This window comes from Acomys minous (genome assembly GCF_964271855.1).
Source record: "Acomys minous genome assembly, chromosome: 19".
Classification (NCBI taxonomy): domain Eukaryota; kingdom Metazoa; phylum Chordata; class Mammalia; order Rodentia; family Muridae; genus Acomys; species Acomys minous.
The window spans coordinates 28,178,655-28,202,830 of NC_140499.1; the positions used below are offsets into that span (position 1 = coordinate 28,178,655).

A 24,176-nucleotide genomic window follows, 5' to 3' on the forward strand; every position below is an offset into this window, starting at 1 on the left:
CTCCAGTAGGAAGGGCACATCCCAAGAAGAAATCTCTAAGCCCAGATTTAAAGGCAGATGCTAGTCTGTACCAGGAAGCCCTTGTTTGTTTGTTTGTTTTTGTTATTTCGAGGCAGGGTTTCTCTGTGTAGCCTTGGCTGTCCTAGACTCACTTTGCAGACCAGCTTGGCCTTGAACTCACAGCAATCTGTCTGCCTCTGCCTCTTGAGTGCTGGGATTAAAGGCGTGGGCCACCACCATCAGGCCTGAAGCCCTTACTTTTAAAGGGCAAGCTGCTTTGTTTTGTTTTCATACAATATAGTCTAATCCTACTTTTCCTCTCTCCCAACACCTCCCACATCCCCCTCATTTTTACCATGCAGATAGGTGTGTGTGTGTGTGTGTGTGTGTGTGTGTATGTGTGTGTGTGTGTGTAATGCCTCCAAAATAAGTAATCAATAAATAAACCTCAAGGCAAAAAAACAAAGCAGAGACTAATACATTTCATTCTAAAACTCCAAATTTTAAAGCAGACAAATAAGAGCCGGCAAGGTGGTTCAGCAGGTAAAGCTGTCTGCCCCACGTGCCCCAAGATTCCATAAAGAAAGACACAAACCAGCTTCTCTGACTTTTACACTCAAACCCACATCCCATCACACACTGTTTGTTTTTTATTGGGAGACAAGGTTTCTCTGTGTAGCCTTGGCTGTCCTGGACTCACTTTGTAGACCAGGCTGGCCTCGAACTCACAGTGATCCACCTGTCTCTGCCTCCTAAGTGCTGGGATTACAGGTGTGCGGCCACCACATCTGGCTGCTCCATCACACACTATTGATAAATAATTTCTTAAAAGAAAAAGGAAAGCCCATTTGGTAATGATTAGTACAAAAGCTACACACAAATATAAGAAAGTCAGGCTGTGTGTGGTAGCTCATGTCTTAATCCTTGTACTCAGGAGTCAGAGGCAGGAAGCTTGCTGTGAGTTCAACACTAGCCTGGTCTGCAGAAAGCATGTCCAGGACAGCCAGGGCTACACAGAGAAACCCTGTCTCAAAAAACCAAAACAGAAAAAAAGAAAAGAAACTCTGTCTCTGTCTCTGTCTCTGTCTCTCTCTCTCTCTCTCTCTCTCTCTCTCTCTCTCTCTCTGCTTTCTTGCTCTCATGAAATAACTCGATTAATTCATTTTCAAATAACTCATTAGAAATCTACATCAGGATGAGAAAATTATGTTTTTAAAAAATTAACAGTAAAAAAAATTATCAGAAATGTCATCAAATGATATTCCCTCCCTCAAATTGAATATGACTTTCAAGTAAGGTTTACACTTTGACCTCTTTCCCTCACAGCTCTGAGTATTTGAAGGCTGTGTCCAGAAAGCACAGGGAAGATGCAGACCAGGGTCAGGGCCAGGGCCAAGCTTTCCAATGAGAACACGTGTCCAGCCTGCAGTCCACCTGCTACAGGTACCCATGATGGCTAGGGCCCAATGTCACAATGCTAAAAAGGTTAGACGTCCTTCACTTATACCTAATAGTCCAGAAAGTCTGTAAGAGAAAATAATTTTAGTTGCCAAGAGCCCTAACCTTAAGTGAGTCTGAGGTTCTGACTTGAGTTGTGGCTTCTCCAGATGTGCGACTTGATCATGTCACACATGAAGCTTCACCTTCTTTGTTAGTAAACTAAAGTGGTGTTTCTTCCTTCATAACACTAATTGTGAGTCTACTCGCTCATGCATAGAAACACCAGCATCAGGCTGGAGAGATGGCTCAGAGGTTAAGAGCACTGTCTGCTCTTCCAGAGGTCCTGAGTTCAATTCCTAGCAACCATCTATAATGAGATCTAATGCCCTCTTCTGGCATGCAGGTGTACATGCAGGCAAAACATTGTATACACAATAAATAAATAAATCTTAAAAAGAGAGAGGAGGAGCCGGGCAGTGATGGTGCACGCCTTTAATCCCAGCACTTGGGAGGCAGAGGCAGGCACATCGCTGTGAGTTCGAGGCCAGCCTGGTCTACAAAGCAAGTCCAGGATAGTCAAGGCTACACAGAGAAACGCTGTCTTGAAAAACCAAAGAGAGAGAGAGAGAGAGAGAGAGAGAGAGGAGAAAAGAAATCCTAACACTAAAGAGGACAGAGAAAACAGTCATTGCTTCCTAGGCCGTTGATTTCTCTTGGATTGATTGACCATTTGCTTTCCGATGTCTGCACTGAACAGGTTCATGAGAGACCCAGGCAGGCATGCCTTCACTGATTACTGACCCCCCACCCCGACCCCACCTCCACCCCACCCCCAACTACAGGAGCTGGAATGGAACCCAGAGCTTCTCTCATTCTAGGCAAACACTCGACCTCTGAGCCACAACCCCACCCCACCCCCAACTACAGGAGCTGGAATGGAACCCAGAGCTTCTCTCATTCTAGGCAAACACTCGACCTCTGAGCCACAAACCCGGCCCGGCATTCAGTGATTTTTTTTTTCTTTTTAATGAGATAGCTTCCGTTAGGGAATTCTTCACCAATATTGGTTTCTATCTGCTCAAACTAGTAAGACAAGAAATGGAGTAAAGAAACTAAGTTAGAGATCACTATAACAAAACTGTTCTAATCTTAGCTTCGCACTACAATTGAAACATTTGCTTTGTCTTCCATTAAGCTCCAACGATGACAGACAATTAGCCAGGTAACAACAGGCAGCTAGTCTTTTCACGGTCCGTGCAATGATGAAGAAATGTGTGCACAAAACTATGAGAGCAGCAAAGAGGAAGCCTGACCTGCTTGGTTGAAAGGGAAGACGGGAAGAGAGGCGGCCTTCCTGAGAGACGCGGTTGAACCTTAAAGCTTCCTCTTCCGTCAGCCCATCCCTCCTCTCAACTTGTAAGAAATCTGGGCACAAATGTGCCCAAACCTGAAGAAGGGTTGTAATGCAGACCCTCAAACACACACACACACACACACACACACACACACACACACACACACACACACATTTCAAAGACCACACTATCCCATGTCTAAGAATCAAAGTCACCTGCAAGAAAAGTAAATGATCAAAACAATCAGCTTTCAGACAGTTTGTGTTTCTTCAATGTGATGCAGAATTAAAGAAGAGGGACAGGGCAGAGGTGGGAGGAGGAGGGCCAGGGGGTGGGGCATAGATGAAGAAAGAAGAGCAGGTGAGGAGACCAAACTACCCCCCCCCCCGCGCGCGCCACGTAGAAACTCCAAGTGTTCCTTTATACAGAGACTCTCTCTTCCCTTAGCACATGCGTCCACCCTGATCAGAATTTACTGGGGGAAAATCGCCATGACCCCAAGCATGACCCTCTCATGACGTCCATCAGAGCGATGGAGGACGTTCACGCTGGTAAGTGCTTCGAATTCTCCTGAGCGATGACGCTAAGTGCAAGAAGCTGCTATTATGTCCCCCTCCCTCCTTCCTGGGGTCCTACGGAGGGGTCTCAGGAGACTCCTGGGTGTTGGGAAGGGCTAAGAGTGATGTGGGGTCAAGGGAAATGGCGGGCAAATGTTGCTGCACCCGTCTACAAAATACCCATGTCATCTTCTCAAAACTACATTTCACTCACTCGACAGCAAAATAATTTTTGATGAGCTTGGACCGAGCGCAGTAATACGATTGTCTGGCAGGAGCTGGCTTCCCTCCGCACCCTCTGTAGGGATCTATTAAGGAAGCAGGAAATGGAAAAAGAAGCACCACGCGTGATGGATGTCACTTAACATTACTTTTTATGAAGTTCTTCTAGAAAGGCCCTAGGTCTAGGCAGACATGAACAAGGTGTGCACATAAATGAACCATCCCCTGCGTTCCAGCGTTATTTGCCTCAGCCCTTTTTGTGAACTTGCTGGGACGTGGTGAGGTTGCAAGAGAGACTCTAGCCGGGGTATAATATGAACTTGTCACGGTGCCGATATGTGGAACGAACAAAAAAAGATTTGTAGCTTTTGTCTGCAAGATCTGATGGATTAGGGTGTTAGATTCTTCACTGTCGGTAGGGGAAAATGAATACTCCAATCCCTGTGACTCTTTTATGGCTGCTTTTGTTCTGATCTGGGAAGTCGGCAAGGCTCAGACCCTCCACAGGCCAGTAATGGCGATGCGAAGAGCCACATTCGGCCACGCTTATGATAAACACACTGATCCACGTGTCACCAGGGAGAGTGTTTAGTAACGAAACACAAACTTCCAAGCAAGTAGTAACAGCGCCTGTGCATCACAGGGTCTTTTTTTTGTCCAGAAGCTTCTTCAAGCGTTTTTAACACACTTGTATAAAGGGTCCCTCACCAGTCGCTGGGAAGCAGTTGCCTGCAGGGCAGAAGAAAGACAACTGCTCCTGCTCCGCCAGAAAACAAATATGCTTTCAGGAAAAGGGATGCTGCAGGCTGGTGACATGGCTCCGTGGGTAAAGGCACCTGCTGCCGAGCCTGACAATCGGAAATATGTCCTCCGAGTTGTCTTCTGACATAGGCCCACACACATATAATACATATACATAAATTAATATAATTTTTAATTAAAGACACACATTTTGCAAGTGTGGCTATAAAATCTTCTAACTTTTCCCTCTTTGTGGTCATGGGATAGGAGGACTTAAGCCAGTGGACAGAGAGCACAGGGCTGTTGTCCTAAGGAACAAGAGGGACACTGAAGACACTGTCCATGGTGTTCTTCACCCTTCCCAAAGACAAGACCCAAAACACGAGGGTTAAATTAAGTGTCCCAGCTAGTCAGAAGGGGGTGCACATGCCAGAGTCGGGGCTCGGTGGCAGAGGCCACATTCTCTGGGGCGTGTAAGATGCAATGCATTAACTATGCAGGCCAGAGATCCATCTTCAGCCCAACGGCTAGAAGCAGAGTCTCCTCCAAATTGGATGCTCAGCCCATGCCTTGGGGCCTAGCCCACCAACAAAAACAAGTCTGGAAGTTCTCCACCAGACCAGCTTTGTGACTGAGACATACAGCAGAGTTCAGACTACGTAAGGGAGTTTTAGGCCAATGTGGGCTACACAGGCTCCAATTTGAAAAGGCGAACAAATTCTAAAATAATAATAAATCTCCTCATGACTTCCAATAGCTTCATTAGAGCCTCTTCTTCTTCTTTTTCTTCTTCTTCTTCTTCTTCTTCTTCTTCTTCTTCTTCTTCTTCTTCTTCTTTTCCAGTTCTACAACTTTATTTGACATTCAGCAGGTTAGCTCTCGTTCCCTTTGACCGAGTGTAGATTCTTGAATGTGGTAACAGGCACTTACGTTATCAATGTGTAGAGCTTGCCGGGTGAATCCTCATCTTCATTACATTTTTTGGATAAAAGCACTCAGATGTGACATGGAACACTCCTTATTTGTTTGGCCCAGTTTTATTGAGCCTGGTATCTATGCACACATCTGGAGTTCCCATCGCCTTCAGGCAAATTTCTGAATTTCTTTGAGTGCCCTAGGAGCATGCTTCTGGAAGTCCACGGATGCTCTTCTGAATGAAGATGGTGTATTCCCGAGTCACCACCTCCTGATGGCAGAATGACCCTTTTGTTTTGTTTTGTTTTGTTTTGTTTTGTTTTGTTGCCACTTTTCTTTGTGGGAGGCATTCTTCCGGGCCCAAGCTGGAAAAGCCTAAATTTTTTTTTTTCAAGACAGTCTTTCTCTGTAGATTGGCCTCAAACTCAAAATCCTCTCTCAGCCTCCTGAGATCCAAAATTAGTCATATGCCGCCACCCCCTCACCCCCATTATCAAACCTGTCCACTCTCCCACTTTCAATATTTTTGTCTCAATGTTCCTCACTCTACTAAAAAAATAACATCCAAAGTCCTCTGCCCTCAAAAGCAAGATCTAACTTAGCCCTGACTTTTCCACTAAGTGCTTTGTCTACAATCTTGTTAAGCTCTGACATGACCTCATGCCAGCACATTAATATACGGGCTTATTCTCCTCACTCTGTCCTGATGGCAATAATTATTACAGAGCCTAGCCAAGACTCATTTCCTTATCAGTCTTTCCAATAACTCCCACCCGCAAGAAGGGCAGTTTTATCCTTCTTTCCGGCAGAGATTCTGAAGCCAAGAACTCCAGTAATTCTCACCTGACAAAGAGTTTATTGCATTTTTTTCTGAGTATGCTGCAAGACATTTATTAGCAGACTATGAGGTATTTATAATGGTAATTAAAACTAAGCTGTCGACAATGTAGCAGACGCAGAGCCAGAGATAGTGCTGTTACTTTTTATTGTGTGTTTGCTTTTCCTGTAATCTAATATAAAACCCCTCCCTATGGTAGAAAGGCATTGATCTTAAGGCTGATGTTAAACAAATCCGTTTGTCTCCCCCAAGGAAGACTCAGTACATACCCAAAGTCACCAGTAAAAGATTTTTCCAAGGCAGCCATGCATAGTCCCAGAATGGCTGTGCACTGCTGATAGAAATAAATGTAACTTGTCTTTAAGAAAATAAGAAAGAGGCTGGAGAGATGGCTCAGAGGTTAAGAGCACTGTCTGTTCTTCCAAAGGTCCTGAGTTCAATTCCCAGCAACCAACCACATGGTGGCTCATAACCATCTATAATGAGATCTGTGCCCTCTTCTGGTATGCATACATGTGGGTAGAACACCTTTAATCCCAGCACTCATGAGGCAGAGGCAGGAAGATTGCTGTGAGTTCGAGGCCAACCTGGTCTACAAAGTGAGTCCAGGACAGCCAAGATAACATAGAGAAACCCTGTCTCAAAAAACCAAACAAAAAAACAAGAAAGAAACAGGCAATTTTTATATGGCAATAATTAAAAATAGCCACACCCTTTGGCCTAAGAATGCCACCAGTCTTTGCCCTAGAGAACTAATCAGGCCCCACAGTGGCAGCTCACTCCAGCGGGTTAGCACCTGCAAAGCAGAGGCAGGATGGTGGGCACAGGTTCGGGGCCAGCCTAGTCTATATAGTGACCTCAGGCAGCCAGGGCTACAAAGGGTGACCCTGTCCCCCCACCCAAAAAAATGCAGGCCAACCTCAACTCAACTACAGAGAGAGTTCCAGTATAGCCATGGCTACATGGAGAAACCCTGTCTTAACAAACAAACAAACAAACGTCCAGGTATAGCTGTGCACACCTATAAGCACACTACTTAGGAAGTGGAGGCCAGAAAAATCAATCAAGGTCATTCTTGACAACAGAGCTAATTTGAGGCCAGCACAGGCTACCTGTCTCCAAAAACCTGGATGTGTGTGTATATATATATATATATATATATATATATATATATATATATATATATATAAAACAAATAAGCACATGTAATGTATAATATACAAATAAGCACACAAATAAATAATAAAACGTGAAAAGAAGACAATAAGTTTAGATCTCGGTGTGATGACCCAGGCCTACAATCTTAGTACTATGAGGCTGAGGGGGGCAGAATCTAAAGTTCAGGGCCATCCTAGGCATCCCAGTGAGACCAGAGAGGGACAGGAGAGGAAGAGGGGGTGGCAGAGAAAGGGAGAGAAGGAGGGAAGGATAGCAGGCAGGCAGTAAAGGCAACTCAGTCTCACTAAAGATGGAGGCACTCCTGAGCGCTCTAAAGTCAAAACACCTACTGACCCCCAATTCTGCAGGGCGTGTGTGTGCACATGCGCAAGCATGCATTTGACTGCACACTTGCACACGTGCAGCTACAAGGCAGATCTCAAGGTTACTGGAGCTTGTCCTCGCTACACAATCCCCCGTAATAGGCACAGTTCACCTAGAGACCTCTCCCTCGCGTGTACAGCCTGCAGCCAGGCTCTTCTGGTGATACTGGAGTTGGGATTTGATTTAAGTTGGTTGTGAGTCTCTCCTGTCTGCTTCTAGAATAAAGACAGCAGCCTCATCATCTACGAAACTTGTATTGTTTCCTCATCAAAACCCTGCAAACGGAGAATTTTCTCTCCCTGAGGGGGTCATTCTTCGGGCTTCTTTCTCCTTTGCCATCCAATGAGAAGACACACACGTAGCTTTCCTGATGGAAAATGCCAATTCAGTGGAGAAAAAGAAATGGAATCCCAAAAGCTTCCTTTCTCCTTGAGGGGTTCCTTTGGAGTAGCGATGAGAGGGCCAGATGTGAGAAATCTCTGGAAACAGACTCCAATGCAGCATCTTCCTGCAGCTCCCTCAGAGGCTGAGGGGACCTGGAGGGCAACGCCCCTTTCAGCATCACTCACACACGTGCCTGTATTCCCAGGCAGGGACAGAAAGGCTGCCACCAACTTTACTCCTCTTTGCTCTAATGGGTTTTGAAGGGTTTCTTTTTCCCAAGGAAATAACGAATGCCTCTTTGCAAACTGTCGGGGAAAACATTCTATCTGGAAGTAATTGAAAATATGTTTTTGCAGCCGCTTCTGAACCATTTTCCAAACAGCTCTCCTTTCTAATTAACTCAGGATGCTCAGCTCCGTGATTCACCAGGTAGACAGTGACATCTAGTGTGTGCAGACGGAGCTGGAAAACAGCCTCAGACACAGGTTTAAAGGAACTACTAAAATGACACCCCCATCCCAGAGCAGCTGTCCAGGGGATTGCAAATTAGGTCTCATATAGGTTCATGAGCACCTGAAATCACCAAAGGACTGTTTTCACTTTAGACTCTTAGAAAAATATGGATGTGTGAAGATATTTTAGTTCAACATTCCTTACACCCCAGCACGTGGAAGAGAGAGATGGGAGGATCAGGGGTTCAAGGCCAGCCTCGACTACCCAAGGGAATTCAAAGCCACCCTGAGCTACATGAGACCCTGCTGCAAAACACAAACAAACAGAAAGCCAAAAAGCAGTTTGTCTGGGGGTGAAATGAGGTCATGAGAGATGGAATTATGGCTTTCTCCTGTGCTCAGAAAGGAATTTTCACTTAACAGAGAAAACAAAAGGGATTACGAATAATCAGCTGCCCCTGAGCATCCTGGGAACTCCTGAGCTTTGCAGGTAAACAGAGAAAACCTAGAGTGGAGGGCTGGAAGTGTAGCTCAGTTGGTAGCGTGTTTGCCTAGCACGCACAAAGCCTTGCATTAGAACTCAGGTATCATACGACCCAACCGTGATCCTACAGGCCTGGAGTTGGAACACTCGGGGAATAGAAACAGGAGGGTCAGAAGTTCAAGGTCAGCTTTGGCTACCTGAGAAGCACATCTTTAAAAGAAAGAAAGAAAGAAAGAAAGAAAGAAAGAAAGAAAGAAAGAAAGAAAGAAAGAAAGACCCAGTCTGGAACTGACAGGTAATTTCTTCCCTGGCAATGCTTTCCTAGCACCAAAGTTCTGTGCAGGGAAGGCGTGAATGTTCTTACCCAGCAGTGGACCCCACATGCTACGAGAGTGGCTGCCAGGCGGGTGTGCCCACTGGTGCATAACTTTAGGCAGTGCTGGCCAGGGAAGCTCAGTCGTACAGCAGGCAGCAGGTGATGCCCAGACATAACTAGTCAATGGGCTGCGAACCAGTTGACTGCTCAGCCCTGAACAGAACATTGCCATCATCTCACCCAGGACTCAGGGAACACTGTGCATAAGGGAGTGGACAGTACGTGAGAGCCAGGGATGCTGGGAAAGGCTGTCTTCAGACATGTGTGGCCATTACACTCATTAACTCCCAGCAAACCTGGTCATCTGGACAACACTTGCATAAGACTGAGCCCAGCATGACATCATCGAGTATACAGGAAGCACACCGGCCTTGCCCCTGTACTTCTGTAGTTTCTGGTCCCTGGGAGAGGGGCCGCCATCTTTCTCTCGGGGTGTAGCCAGTAATCCAGTACCTAAGCCCACAGCGCACAAATGCAAGCAACCATAATTAAACCTAACACTTGGTAGAATTACATCTTAAAGCTTTATCTTCTTCTTCTGTGTATGTGAGTGTGTGAGTGAGCCTTGTGTAGAGGAACGCCCAAGAAGGCCACAGGGAGGTGCTAGATCTCTTGGAGGTGGAGTTACAGGTGGTGTGAGGTGGTGACCTGGGTGCTGAGAAACAGAAGGACACTGTCACTGCCAACTTACAGAACACAAATGACCAACAATGGGACACGTGTACTATGGTGAGTCATGGCAACCCCTTGCTTCCTACTATAAACATAGGAAGGACACGGAGGAGGCGATCTTAAAAAGAAAAAAAAAAAAAGATTGGGAACTTTCTGCATGAGGTGGATCAAATCACACACCAAAGCCTGGCAGGGTGGTGGACTTCTAAGCCCAGCACTGGTTTGGTTTTTTGTTTTTTGTTTTTTTTGTTTGTTTGTTTTGTTTTTTTTTGAGACAGGGTTTCTCTGTGTAGCCTTGGCTGTCCTGGACTCACTTTGTAGACCAGGCTGGCCTCGAACTCACAGCGTTCTGCCTGCCTCTGCCTCCCAGGTGCTGGGATTAAAGGCGTGCGCCACCACGCCCGGCTTGGTTTTTTGTTTATTGTTTTCATCAATTTGACACACGATAGAGTCATCTAGGAAGAAGGAGCTTCAGTTGAGAAACTCTGTGGAGTAGGCAAATCTGTAGAGCATTTTCTTGATTGATGATTGAAGTGGGAAGGCCCAGCCCTCTGTGTGCAATGCGACTCCTGGGAAGATCGCCCTGGGTAGTATAAGAAAGCAGGCCCAACAAGCATGGGGAACAGGCCAGTAAGCAAGAGTCCTCCACAGCCTCCACGTTCCTGTCCTGAGCTCCCTCAGTGGTAGACTGTGGTTTTGTTGTTTAAGCCACATAAATCCTTTCCTCCCCAAGTTACTTTTGGTCAGAATGTTTGGTCACAACAATAGAAAGCAAGCTAGGACAGGCAGGAATCCCAGGCCATCCTGAGCTATATAATGAGACCTTGTCCCAGAAATGAGAACAAGCCAGGCATGGAGGTTTAAGCCAAGCCCTTACCAGGCTGAAACAGGATGATTTCCATGTGAGTTTAAGGCTAACCTGGGCTACAATGGCAAGTCTGTTTCACGATGATGATGATGATGATGATGATGATGATGACGATGATGATGATGACGACGACAATAACGATGATGTTTTGGGGGGGGTTGTTTTGCCTTGTTTTGTTTTGTTTATGAGACAGGGTTTCTCTATGATAGCCTTGGCTGTCTTGGATTTACTTTGTAGACCAGGCTGGCCTCGAACTCGCAGAGATCTGCCTGCCTCTACATCCCAGGTGCTGGAATTAAAAGTGTGTGCCACCACCGCCCAGCTAATGATGATGATTTTTAAAAGGCATGTGTGAATAGAAAACAAAAAGGAATACACACACACACACACACACACACACACACACACACACACACACGCCATAGATGGCAAAAAGATCTGAGGATTGCCCTGCTTTTCCAGAGCACAAATAAGTCCACACCAACTCCAGTGTTAGTTAACTAGAGAGTAGGAGCAGATACCGATGGAGAGGAGTTCTTTCTGTCTGCTTTGGGGTTTGGTTTTTTGAGACAAGGACTCGGTGTATAGCTCAGGATAGCCTAGAGCTCACTATACAGCCCTGGACAGCCTGGAACTTGTAGCAATCCTCCTGCTTCAGCCTCCCTAGTATTAGAATTACAGGCATGGAGCCACCATGGCCCGCTCAGACCATAAGATCAACAGTGTCATCTTACCTGGTCCCTCAAACGCCTACAGAGGATCCTCTGTGGGACCCTCGGTGCCTGTGTCACAGCTGTGCAGATGCATGCCATTACCTCAGGCCCCTAAAGGAACATGAAGGCAGAAAAGAAGAGAGGAGAGCAGTCGCCATGGTAACTGAAAGAGCTAGGCAGCTGTGTGGCTGGACCGGACTGGACGGATGGCCACTAAGGCCATGGCAGAGTCCTCGCCCACCCCTGAGTGAGCCCTTCAGACTGAAGAAGAAGGTATTCCACTACTGGAAAACATAAGCCTTTCCTCGTGGTGAAAAATCTATGACCTTACCTGTTCTCCTTCCGGGGGGCAGGGGGTGGGGAACGTTCTAAGCAGACACACCAATTGCTTGCCTGCTGAATTCAGGACTCCTCACTTAACCCCCCACCCACCCCTACCCCCGTTCAGGATAGTGTAGTGACTTCCTGGTGAAAAGCTAAGTTAGAAATCTCACAGAGAGGCCACTGAGATGTTCCATCAGGGAACACTTCATGCTGCACAAGCCTGGTGATCTTAGCTGGAACCCTGGCACCTCTGTAAAACCGAAAGGAGAAAATCAATGTTCTCACACATATAAAATAAATATAAACGAAGAAAATTGGCACCAAGAAAATTGGTGACAATTAAACACCACTGGCAGCAATGTAAGCTAGTCTAGCCACTATGGAGATTGGTAAGGAGGACCCAGTTACCCACAGTATATACATCACAGAGGTGTTTGCACACCTGTGTGTATGGTTAGTCATTTGTATGCAAAACGCAGACTTGTCCCTTCATGCTTTCATTTTGTTAATAGGCAAACCTAAGCATTGATGGCCAAGCAGAATGGCACGTCTGGTCATCCTTGATAGGAGTATAAGCCAATTGGGTTAGACGGGCTTTGGAAAAGGTGAACTATTCCACTAAAGCATAATGTTGAAAATATAATGCTTTAGCCAGGCATGGTGGCGCACGCTTGTAATCCCAACACTTGGGAGCCAGAGGCAGACAGATCTTTGTGAGTTCGAGGCCAGCCTAGCTTACAAAGTGAGTACAGGACAACCAGGGTTACACAGAGAAACCCTGTCTTGAAAAACCAAAAAGGGAAAGAGAGAGAGGGGGAGGGAAAGAGGGAAGGAGGGAGGAAGGGAGGGAGGAAGGAAGAAAGAAAGAAAGAAAGAAAGAAAGAAAGAAAGAAAAAAGGAAGGGGAAAAAGAAAGAAACAAAGAAGGAAAAATATGATACTTTACCCAGTAGATTGTCACTGGGTCTATCAACCACACTCCAGAGGAGTTGGCCAGCACAAAATAAATGCAACAATTTTTTTTTAGATTTTCTGTTTTGTATGGTATTTTCCTGTCTTACTGATTTTTCTTTGTTTTTTTATTTGTTTGTTTGTTTTTCTGAGACATGGTTTCTCTGTGTTGTCTTGGCTATCATGAACTGGCTTTCAAGACCAGGCTGGCCTCGAACTCACAGGGATCTGCCTGCCTCTGCCACCCAAATACTGGGATTAAAGGCATGCGCCACCATTCCCGGCTTTAATTTTTGTTCTGCAGAGTTGTTGGTTTTTTGTTGTTGTTTTGTTTTGTTTTTGCTTTGAAAGAGAGAGAAAAGGCATAAAGTCAGATGGGTACAGAAGTAAGGAGGATCTAAGAGGAGTGAGGAGAGAAGAAACAGGACCAAAATATATTGTTTAAACATTTTTAAGGCCAGGCAGTAGTGGCGCACACTTTTAATCCCGTCATTTGGGAGCCAGAGGCAGGCAGATCTCTGAGCTCAAGGCCAGCCTGCTCTACAGAGCAAGTTCTAGGATGGCCAGGACTACAACAAGGAAACAGTCTCAAAAAAAAAGTTTTTTATTTAAAAGAAGAAAGGATAGGCTAGAAGAGAAGAGTTCTGTGACATAAGCTTTTTAAGTTTCCTAGTAAATCCACTTCTGTTCCCATGAAGGCCAGCGTGAGATTTGCAGGTCATGTGAGACAATGCCTTCTTTCTTACAGGGCATGTGATCCGAGCAAAAAAAACAAAAAAACAAAAAACTAGACCTGATCATATTCAAAACTTCAGGAATCATGAAAGGTCGTTAAACGTATACTAGAGAAAGCCAGGAATGGACTTAGTTCTGGGGAGTGAGAGCGACACTGACCAATTAGAAGCCACTGCTGTCACTAACCATAACACACTGCATCGGTCAGGATCATACCAGACAGACAGAAGCTGGACTGAGAGAGATTTATTGCAAGGACTTAACTTATGTAACTGTGGACCAGCTAAGCGAGTCCAAAATCCATAGGGCAGATGGCAGCATGGAAGCAGCTGACGTCATGGAAACACCAGTTCTGCTTTTAAAGCAGATTCAGTCAGTCTCATCCAGAAGATCAGCGGCCGTCCATTTCCCTCCCCGCAAATCCACGGATTGTATAAACCCTTCAAACTGACACCTGAGTTAGTGCTGGGATGAGGAAATAAAAGAGTATGGGCTAGCCAAGTTGGCCACCAAGAAATTATTAACATCTACTAATATTGTTTAGTGCCAACAAGCAGGTGGCAAAAATGAAAACTGACTTCCTTTGACCTAGTTTAGTTAGCAAAGCACAGCAAAAAAACAGCTGCCCAGCAAGAAGAGAGGGCAGGGGGGCAGGGGAGTCAGGGTCGGGGTCAGGGTTGGAGAAGTGTTGTGCAGCTTGGGTCAGGAGCCCACCTGTGCAGGTCACTTCCTCCGTGACTTCTTATGTCTCGATTGCATCATGGGAAGATGTGAAAGACAACGGGACCCATCTCACAACGGCTGTGAATCTTACATGGTAACATGCACAGAACACTACCAGAAATACAGCAAGTGTGTAAGTGGTAACAATCATCTCTGGTACTACCTGACATGACGGTGGATACACTTAATCCTGAAGTGGAACTGTGTGCCCGGCATAAGGAACAGAAAGTACAAAGGCACAGAGGCATGGATCTGCCTGTGATGCCTGCCAAGCAGCCAGGGCAGCCAGAACACAGCACTGGTGAGAAAGATCCAGGTTTGACTAGTCGCTTCTGGTCAGTCTGCAAGACACTGCTGAATGCTGTGGGGGGGAAAAAAACACAGCTTTAATCTGCAGCAAGAAGAGGCAGTAAGGCTTTTCTTATACAAAAAGAAAAAAAGGTGGGGGGAGGGCAGGCATGGTGGCACACACCTTTAATCCCGGCACTAGGGAGGCAGAGGCAGGCGGATCTCTATGAGTTAGAGGCCAGCCTGGTCTGCAATGAGAGTCCAGGACAGCCAAGGCTACACAGAGAAACCCTGTCTTGGGGGCACCAAAAAAAAAAAAAAAACCAAAGAACAAATCACAATCAAATCCTCAAATACCTGGAGTCCCAGACTTCAACAACCTAGGAGCATAAATGAGGTGAACGTTACTTTAATTTTAATGCTCTGCCTATGAGTCTGCCATCCCTCGTACAGGCAGTCATCCCTAACATCTGTGGAGGATTGGTCCTGGGCCCTCCCAGGATTTTGCCATACCCAAGCCCCTGATAATGAATAGCGGCTCTCTGCATGACACTCAGGCAGGAGACGCTAGCATGGCAAACAAGAAGCCCTGGTTTCCTTCCTGGGTGCCATATAAAGTGGGCGGCCCATGCCTGTTGTTATCTCAGAACCTGGGATGTAGAGGATGAAGTAAGTCTCATGGCTACACAGCGAGGCTGAGGCCACAGAGGACACTATGTCAATAAAATAATAAGACAACCCCACCCCCAGATTTCACTAGAGGAGCTATTGATGGCTAGCTGATGGCTTCTGGGGAAGTCAAGATGATTTTCTTTAGGGGTGCAGCCTCTGGTAGTTCGACCACACTCAAGTGGATGGCCCCACACCACTTGGGTATACGGGTAGCAGAGACCTGGACTCTATGAGGGGTTTTTTGTTTTGTTTTATTTTGTTGTGTTTTTTTAAGAGGACCTTGAGAGTTCATTTTTCTAAGATTTATCTTTATTTTATGTGTGTGGGCATGTCTGTGTACCACATGTGAACCTGGTGCTCCTGAAAGCCAGAATAATGTACCAGATCCCTCAGAACTGGAGTTACAGACACTTGTGAGCACCCATGTGCGTGCTAGGAATTGAATCAAGGTCAAGAGCAGCCAGTGCTCTTAACCACTGAGCCATCCCTCAACCTGTATTCCTTAAATTGTTTTTAATACAGAGCACCATGTAAATGCTAAATGAGTTGTTATGTGCTATTCTTTCAGAAATAATAAGGAAAAGAGTCTGTGTAGATTTAATACCAATACTTGGTCAGATATTTCCACGTTGATTGTTGAACCCACAGATGTAGAGGGAAATTATTACTGAGGGAAATTATTATATCCAAGTATTCCCTAGAGGCATCGACATTAGTTTTCCAATCATAGTAGCAATTTTCTGATACTGTTAAGGGTGAGGAAGGACCCCCAGACGTAGCCCTGGATGCAACATCTGATGCCACCTCAGTCTTCCAGGCAGGACCACGAAGGCTGGCCTGGATCAAAACCACCTGCTTCCAAATAAGTAAACTCATGCAGACTCGGTGAATCAAAGATAACTGGTTGTCCCCCAAAATCCATTCTCTCTCCCTGACATGACAGTGTTATAACTGGGCAGGCAGCAAGCAGCCCACAGACTGCATTCTCAGCCCTGTTGTAGACAGATGGAGCCGGGTGACTTCTCAGCAATGTATAAGTGATAAAGGCCTCTTCCAGGCCAGGGCCTTCCATCTTTCCTCAAACAGTAATACTGATTTTATATATATATACTGGGTCTCATGTGTTGTAGGTTGGCTTCAAATTCTCTGTATACCTGAGGATGACCTCAAATTCCTCATCCTCCTGCCTCCACCTAATCTAATCCTGGAATTGCAGACATGCCATGCACCACCAATACTAGGCAGGGAAATACAAATGACCTCTTCTCAGAAGAACCTAGGTCTGGCTGCTGCTTAGTAACAACTCCCAACGCCTGAGACCCCTAAGGTACCTGAGACAGCTATGGCTGCTGTAAGGCGGCCAGGCTGGGAAGTAGGGAGGAGATAGGACTCAGAAAGGAGATTCCAGCTGAGGTGGGGCCAGCGGAAATACAGGCCAGTTCAAACCAGCTGTGGAGGCACATACCCGTATCATGCCAGCATTCAGGAAGCTGAGGAGGAGGATCAGGAATGAGCCAGCCTGAGCTACATAGCCAGACCCCGTCACACACACACACACACACACACACACACACACACACACACACAGGAAGAAAGGGGTAGGAGGAGGAAAAAAAGAAGGCATTAAGATGGCTCGTCGCCTGGGTGATGGCACTAGCTGCCAAGCTTGACAACCTGAGTTTGATCCCCAGCATCATGTAGATGCTGGTAGATACAGGTAGAAGGAAAGAACAGTCGCCCACAAATTGCCTTCTGGCTCCCACATGTATACTATGGCAAGTGTACACACACACACACACACACACACACACACACACACACACACACACACACCATAAACAAACATGTCCCAGTTTGCTTCTCTGTTACCATAATAAAATATTCTGAAACACAAAGAAACAAAAAAATAAATATATAAAATAATATAAAAATAAGACCCCTACTATTTAAAAAAAAAAAAACATTCTGGCCAATACGAACTTTGGAAGGAGAGAGTTTATTTGGCTTACATGGGAGGGAAGTCAGGGCAAAAACTGCAGCAGCATCAGGGCGACACAGGGACCAGGATCTATCTACTGGCTTGCTGTCAAGGCCTGCTCACACACACAGGGACCTCCTACATGAAGCAATCAAATCTAGGTAATGCCCCTGTGGCGCCTGCGCCATCGAGGTACCGAGTCAAGGGTGAGGGACTATGGACTTAACACATAATAAAACAGCAGGTCCTTGTGCTAAGAATGCGACAGTGGCCTTTATTCAGCGTCCAAAGAGCCTTTTTATAGGCAGCAAAGCAGACCTGCCACTCTCAGGTGAAATCCCTCAAGAGGTGATTGCACACACGAGGGAAAGTCCCAAGGAAGGGAGGGGTGCGTTCTCAGAGCTGTAAACATGACCAGCTGACCAACATAAGCACAGACACGGAAGCTGCTAAAAACAGGACATGCAACAGCAAGACAGACAGGCAGCCCAGTTGGACCTGGTTCCCACATGCCCCCACATATTTGCTTACAGAGCAAAGACACCTTTCCAACTGAGGTTCTTTCTCTCTTTTCAAATGACTCTAGCCTGTGTCAAATTGACCAGAAAGAAAAAAAGAAAAAAGAAAAAAAAAGCAAATAAACAAACAAAACAAAAATCTAACCAGCATAAAATCTAATTTAAAAAAATAAAATTTAAGTTTAAAAACAGAAAAACATCAGCCATCTTGGCTAGCCAACAGTAGTGTATTACTTGCTGATTCCCTATAAAGACAGGGCTCCCTGCTCACCTCTTTCTCACTCTTGACTAATGCTCTCACAGAAGATATATCTAGACGTTTACTCTTGCTTTTATTCTTAATTTAAAACCTGCAAAAGTCAACACCACCCAGCAGCAACACAGTGTTTATAGCACCGGGATAACGCTAAGACACTCAGATGTGGCTCTCACTACAGTGCTCTGTTTGTAATCTAGCTCAAAGGCTCAGCTTCCCCACTCCCCACCCCTACTCCCCACCCCCACCCCATCACACACACCCCAGGCACATTCATAACCAGCTGGAGCTCACAGATAGAACCATCAGCCCAGGAGGAGAACTAGGGCCCTGAGCACTGAAAAGACTTTGAAGGCAGAGCTCACCTTGACCTGTGCCTAGCAGAGGAAAGAAACCTCCATTTTCTTTATGAACTTGACTAGAAAGAAACCACTCTACATCCATGTCCCTCTAAGACTGAATTGGAGTGACTTGTCACAATACAAACAAAGAATTTTATTCTCATTCAGAAGGGCGAATAGACTAGACATTGGAAGCAGTTGAAGAGAGGCAACAGGACAGGAGCCTACTATTCCTCTGAAGGACTCCACCCAGCAGGGGATCGGAGCAGAAGCTGAGACACACACACACACACACACACACACACACACACACATACAAGGTTTCTCTGTGTAGCCCTGGCTGTCCTGGACCAGGTTGGCCTTGAACTCACAGAGATCCACTGCCGCTGCCTCTTATGTGCTGGGATTAAAAGCATGCACCACCACTGCCTAGAAATTAAAAAAAAAAAATTTAATAAATTATTTTTTGAAGCAGAAAGAGAGGAGGAATCCGGATGTCCTACGGGAGGGAACCATGTGACAGAAACACGAAGGGCACTCTGGGAATGGACAGTACTACGGGGTTATATAAGACTGTCCTGTCTGGCAGCGCAAATATCACATCTTCCTTAGCAAAAAGCCCTGATTTACACAATACCCTTTTGAAAACCGAGTAGAATGTTAAAGAGGATCAAAGAGACCTAGAGTTCAGCCCTGTTGATCCCGGCTGTCCTCAGTTTCTGTTTTGTTTGTATCCTGTGATTTCAAGCACAGAGCTATACAGTCAAAAAGATTGATTGCATGTCCCCAAAATTCCTCCACAATGGATGTATCCATGCAGGATTAGAAACATTGTAAAACCTTGTTACACACACATTCACACTCATACACCATGGGGGCTGGGTTGCACTTAGGTGGGGTCTTGAAGACATTGCAAGGGAAGAGCCATCTGGGAGCCAGGGAAAGGATCCTCACCAGAAACAGAATCATCTGGAAGCTTGATCTTATATTTTAGACTCCAGGTTGTAAAAAAAAAATTGTTTGCTATTTAAGCCACGCAGTCTATGGCACTTGGTTATGGCGGAACCCAAAGAGACTTACAAGCAATGTGTCATTGTTTGTCATCGAAGTTAAGACGGCATCATTTGCAACACACCCCATTATTTTACCCGTCACAGAGCACTGAAATTAAATAATATGTTGTTAAGGGCTGGGGCCACAGCTCCGTGGGTGGAGCACCTGCCTAACCTGGAGCTGAGCTCCATCCCCAGCATGTTATGAAGGGACATGGTGGCTCAAGCCTATAATCTCAGCACTCAATGACGTAGACACGGAAGAAGCCGAAGTTCAGGGTCATGCTCAATACGTGGTAAATTCAAGGACAGTGTAGCTGTCCTGGAAAGAAAAAGAAAGAAAGAAAAGAATTTGAAGATGGCATCAGAAGTTGGGAAGATCTCCCATGCTCATGGACGAGTAGAATTAACATAGTGAAAACGGCCATCTTACCAAAAGCAGTCTACAGATTCAACGCACTTCTCATCAAAATGCCAACACAATTCTTTACAGACCTTGAAAGGACAATTCTCAACTTCATATATAAAAGTTAAAAACTCAGAATGTCTAAAGCAATTCTGTATAATAAAAGGACTTCTGGAAGTATCACCACCCCTGATTTCAATCTGTACTACAGAGCAATAGTAATTTTTTTTAAAAATGCATGGTACTGGCATAAAAACAGACAGGTTGAGCAACTGAATCAAATTGAAGACCCAGAAATAAAACAATACATCTATGGACGCTTGATTTTTTATAAAGAAACCAAAACTATACAATGGAAAAAACAAAGCATCTTCAACAAATGGTGCTGGTCTAACTGGATGTCTGCATGTAGAGGAATACAAATAGAGCCATATCTGTCACCCTGCACAGAACTCAAGTCCAAGTGGATCAAAGATCTCAACATAAAATCAGATAGATACACAGGCTGGGAGGGGTGGTGCACACCTTTAATCCCAGCACTTGGAAGGCAGAGGCAGGTGGAGCACTGTGAGTTCGAGGCCAGCCTGGTCTACAACCTTAGTCCAGGACAGTCAAGGCTACACAGAGAAACCCTGTCTCAAAAAAACAAAAAACAAACAAAAAAAGGAAAAAGAAAAAGAAATAGCAACAAAAGTTATTTTATGGTTGGGGGTCACCACAACATGAGGAACTGTATTAAGGGGTCAGAGCATTAGGAAGGTTGAGAACCGCTGCTCTGGAGGAGCCTGAGTTCAAGGAAAACCTTCAAGTACACAATGAGTTCCACCTCACACTGGATTACACAGAAAGACCCCACTTAAGAGGCAGCTCTTCAGTTGAGGGCCCTTCTCCGCTGGCACCTCCAGTTTGTACCAAGCTTGTAAAACCTAATCTGCCCCAGTGTCCCTAGGAAATAGTAATTCCCCTAGAGGAGAAGTCTCCAAGACTCTCTGGCCCCGCCCAAAAGCACAGCAGAGAACTCCACTCACATCTTATTGTTAGTGCCTCTCAAAGGAAGAGGAAAGATGGGCATGTTGTCTCAGGCCTTTAGTCCCAGTACTCAAAATGAGGCAGAGGAAGGCAGACCTCTATGAATTGGAGGCTAGCCTGGTCTACATAATGTGTTCCAGGACAACCAGAGCTACATACATCTCCAAGAGGAGGAAGAAGAGGAAGAGGAGGAAGAGGAGGAGGAGGAGGAAGAGGAGGAGGAGGAGAATAATTCAGAGGCAGGCTGGATCTTTGTAGTTCAAGGCCAGCCTGGTCTACAGATCAAGTCCAGAACAGCGAGGGCTACACAGAGAGACCCTGTCTCAAACAAACAAGAGAGAGCAAGAGTGGGGGTGGGGGGGGGAAGGGAGGGAGTTCCATGTTGAAGACGTCATAATGAAACCCATTCTTCTTTTTTTTTTAAGCTTTATTTATTATATATATAATGTTTGCCTGCATGTACACCTGCACACCAGAAGAGAACACCAGATCTCATTATAGATGGTTGTGAGCCACCATGTGGTGGCTGGGAATTGAACTCAGGACCCTTGGACAAGCAGACAGTGCTCTTAACCGCTGAGCCATTTCTCCAGCCCGAAACCCATTATTTAGCGTACTATATTTTTTAATTTTAATAATAAAAAGAATTTTTATTTTTTAATAATAAAACAGCCCTTCTCCAACATTTTAGAAACGATAAATACTATCTCAATGTTGTAAAGCCAGTGTTGGACTCTGACTCATAAGCTTAGTGAACCCTAGTCCTGTACACGCAAAAGAGAAGTCAGCATGGAAGAAACCCCAGTGAGGAGCCTTCATCTTCCTGCATTCTTCATGCTGCCTTTCCTAGTCAGTGCTGGCCTCCTCTCGAGACTGGAGGGCTATTATACGTCATTCTACACCTGGATACACAGAGAAGGAACAACTCTTAAGATCCTTGCTCACAGTTGGGTCCATACAGCTGGGTCCAGGAGAGAACACATGGCAAGAATAGGCACAAAGATGCAAGCTCAAGGCCAGGAGGCCCTGTCCTCCAGGATGAGATCACTGTGCTTCTGCTTTCCCAGAGCTGAGTCAACAACTCCCCCTCACAGGTAAGGGGTAGCAGAAAGCAATAGAGGCCCAGACTGTTTTGCTGCTCACTGAGCCTAAAAATGAAAACCAGACACGGTGTCTCTCGCATGAGGCTGAGGGAAGAGAGTCCCTCTGGGTTTACGGTTAGCCTAGGTAGTCTTGAACTAGCCCTGTATCAAAGAGAAACAGAAAGAAATGACAGTGGGGAGGAAGAGGCAGAGAGAGAAAGGGAGAGGGAGGGGGAAGGAAGGAGAGGGGGAGAGGGAGGGAGAGAGACAGAGACACAGAGAGAGACAGAGACACAGACAGAGAGAGACAGAGAGAGAGAACCCAGTGGCATGAAGATAGAAATGGCTCAGTGGTTAAGAGCACTCGCTGCTCCTGCAGGGGACTCAGCTTTGATTCCCCAATACCCATATAGCAACTCACAATTGTCTGTACCTGCTGAGGGGATCTGAGACCCTTTTCTGGCCTCCTCAGACCCTAGTCACACACATGGTACACAAACATGCATGTAGGCAAAACATTCACATACATAAAATAAAAGTTTTCTTTAAATTAAAAAGCAATTCTTTTTAGGCCACATCTTGTAATCCTAGCACTCGGGAGGCAGAGGCAGGAGGATCTCTGTGAGTTCAAGGGTAGCCTGTTCTACAAAGTGAGTCCAGGACAGCCAGGGCTATTACACAGAGAAACCCTGTCTCAAAAGAAAAAAAAAAATAACTCTTTTTCAAATAAAACTAATATGGAGAAATAGCTCAGCAATGCCACTCTTGCAGAGGACCCAGGTTCAGTCCCCAACAGTCACATGAGGTGGCCCACAGCTGTCTAAAACTCTAACACACGCACACACACACACACACACACACACACACACACACACACACTGTACTTAGCATCTAGTTTCAGGGGATCTGACACCTTCTAGACTGTTCTGACACCTGCACTCACATACATTTACACATATGATAATTTGAAAATAAATAAGTAAATTGGGGAATTAGCACAACAGTTTAGGACAGCGTTTCCACAAAGTTGTCAGGGACCGGGACTCCAGCTCACAGACTTTTCTAGGTGGTTGTCCTCACCCTCAAGGCCCAAGGCGGGTGATGAGCCCAGCTACTGCCTCTCTATTTATCTTCTCTCAGAGAGCTCTCTATACTAGTCACATATTTACCAAGAATGCCTTCTTGTATTTGGGTGACGCGTCTAAGCCGATGAGCAGGAACCAAATGAGATGTGGACAGCCCCAGACTCTCTCGGCCGCAATCCGTCACACCAAACTATGGAAGAAGCAGCAAAGCGAAACGCCTTATGTGGATGCCTCCCCGCCAACTGTGTGAGTCACACGGTGACTCACTCCCGCCCCCGAGCCTGTCAGTGCAACTGACTTTCTAAGCATCGCAGAACTGAGAGATTGCTAAAATAGTCACAACTCTCCAATGATGTGTTCCTGCATGCAAAGCATCTAGTTAGCATTTAGCACGTTGTCTTAAGTGTCCAAATTACACGTTTCACACAAAAATTACCGTCTCTGTCAAACCCTAAAGGTAAATGCTCTTAAACACCAACCATAACTTCAGAAAGAGTATTTCTGGCTCGTAGTGGGGCAGAGGATTCTTCATGTTTTCTCATTCTTTCCCGGGGATGATTCCTTCCTGTGTACACAGTGGTTCCTTACACAGAGGAAAGCGGTGACAGCAGGAAGCCGGCCTTCTAACTGCACACCCACCACTAAGGGAGTCACTTAGCCACAACCCACGGTAACTGGGGAAAGAGGTAACTAGGAGAGCTAACTGCTGCCTGTCTGTCTGTTCATCTGTCTGTCATCTCTCTTTAGTTCCTGGGACAAGGCTTTATTCTGTGGTCTGGGCTGGCTACTCCACAGCAAATCCCTCTGCCTTGGACCCATAAGTGCCCCAATGACGATACACACAAGAACTCTCAGCCTGGAGATGGTTCTTTGCCTCACCCCCCAAAAGGGGGGGGAGGGAGGGTTTCATATTTTAGTTGTAATTGTTGTTGCTTAGGGGTGGAGTTCCTTTTTTGAGCAGGATATCATGTACACTATGCCGGCCTGAAACTCAGAGCAATCCTCCCTCCTCAGCTCCCAGGAAAGCTGGAAACACTGGCGTGTGCCATCACACCCAGCTTTCGAAATAACTTTTCACCCTGCCTCTACTCCACTTCCTTTCAGGCCACGGCCTTCGGGTAAAATAACAGTACAAAAATTACATCGTGACCTTTTTATAACATTTCCAAACTATGCTT

The 24,176-nt window shown here is 45.8% G+C and overlaps 1 long non-coding RNA gene across 1 annotated transcript; it reads right to left on the bottom strand.

Annotated features, from left to right (window-relative positions):
- Window positions 1–13,613: 13,613 nt before the first annotated feature.
- Window positions 13,614–23,551, bottom strand: LOC311590051. Its single transcript, XR_014776741.1, has 4 exons — window positions 23,478–23,551; window positions 23,083–23,188; window positions 14,455–14,652; window positions 13,614–14,008 (listed from the first exon to the last, which is right to left on the bottom strand). It is a non-coding gene; the product is annotated as an uncharacterized lncRNA (long non-coding RNA).
- Between the last annotated feature and the right edge of the window lie 625 nt (window positions 23,552–24,176).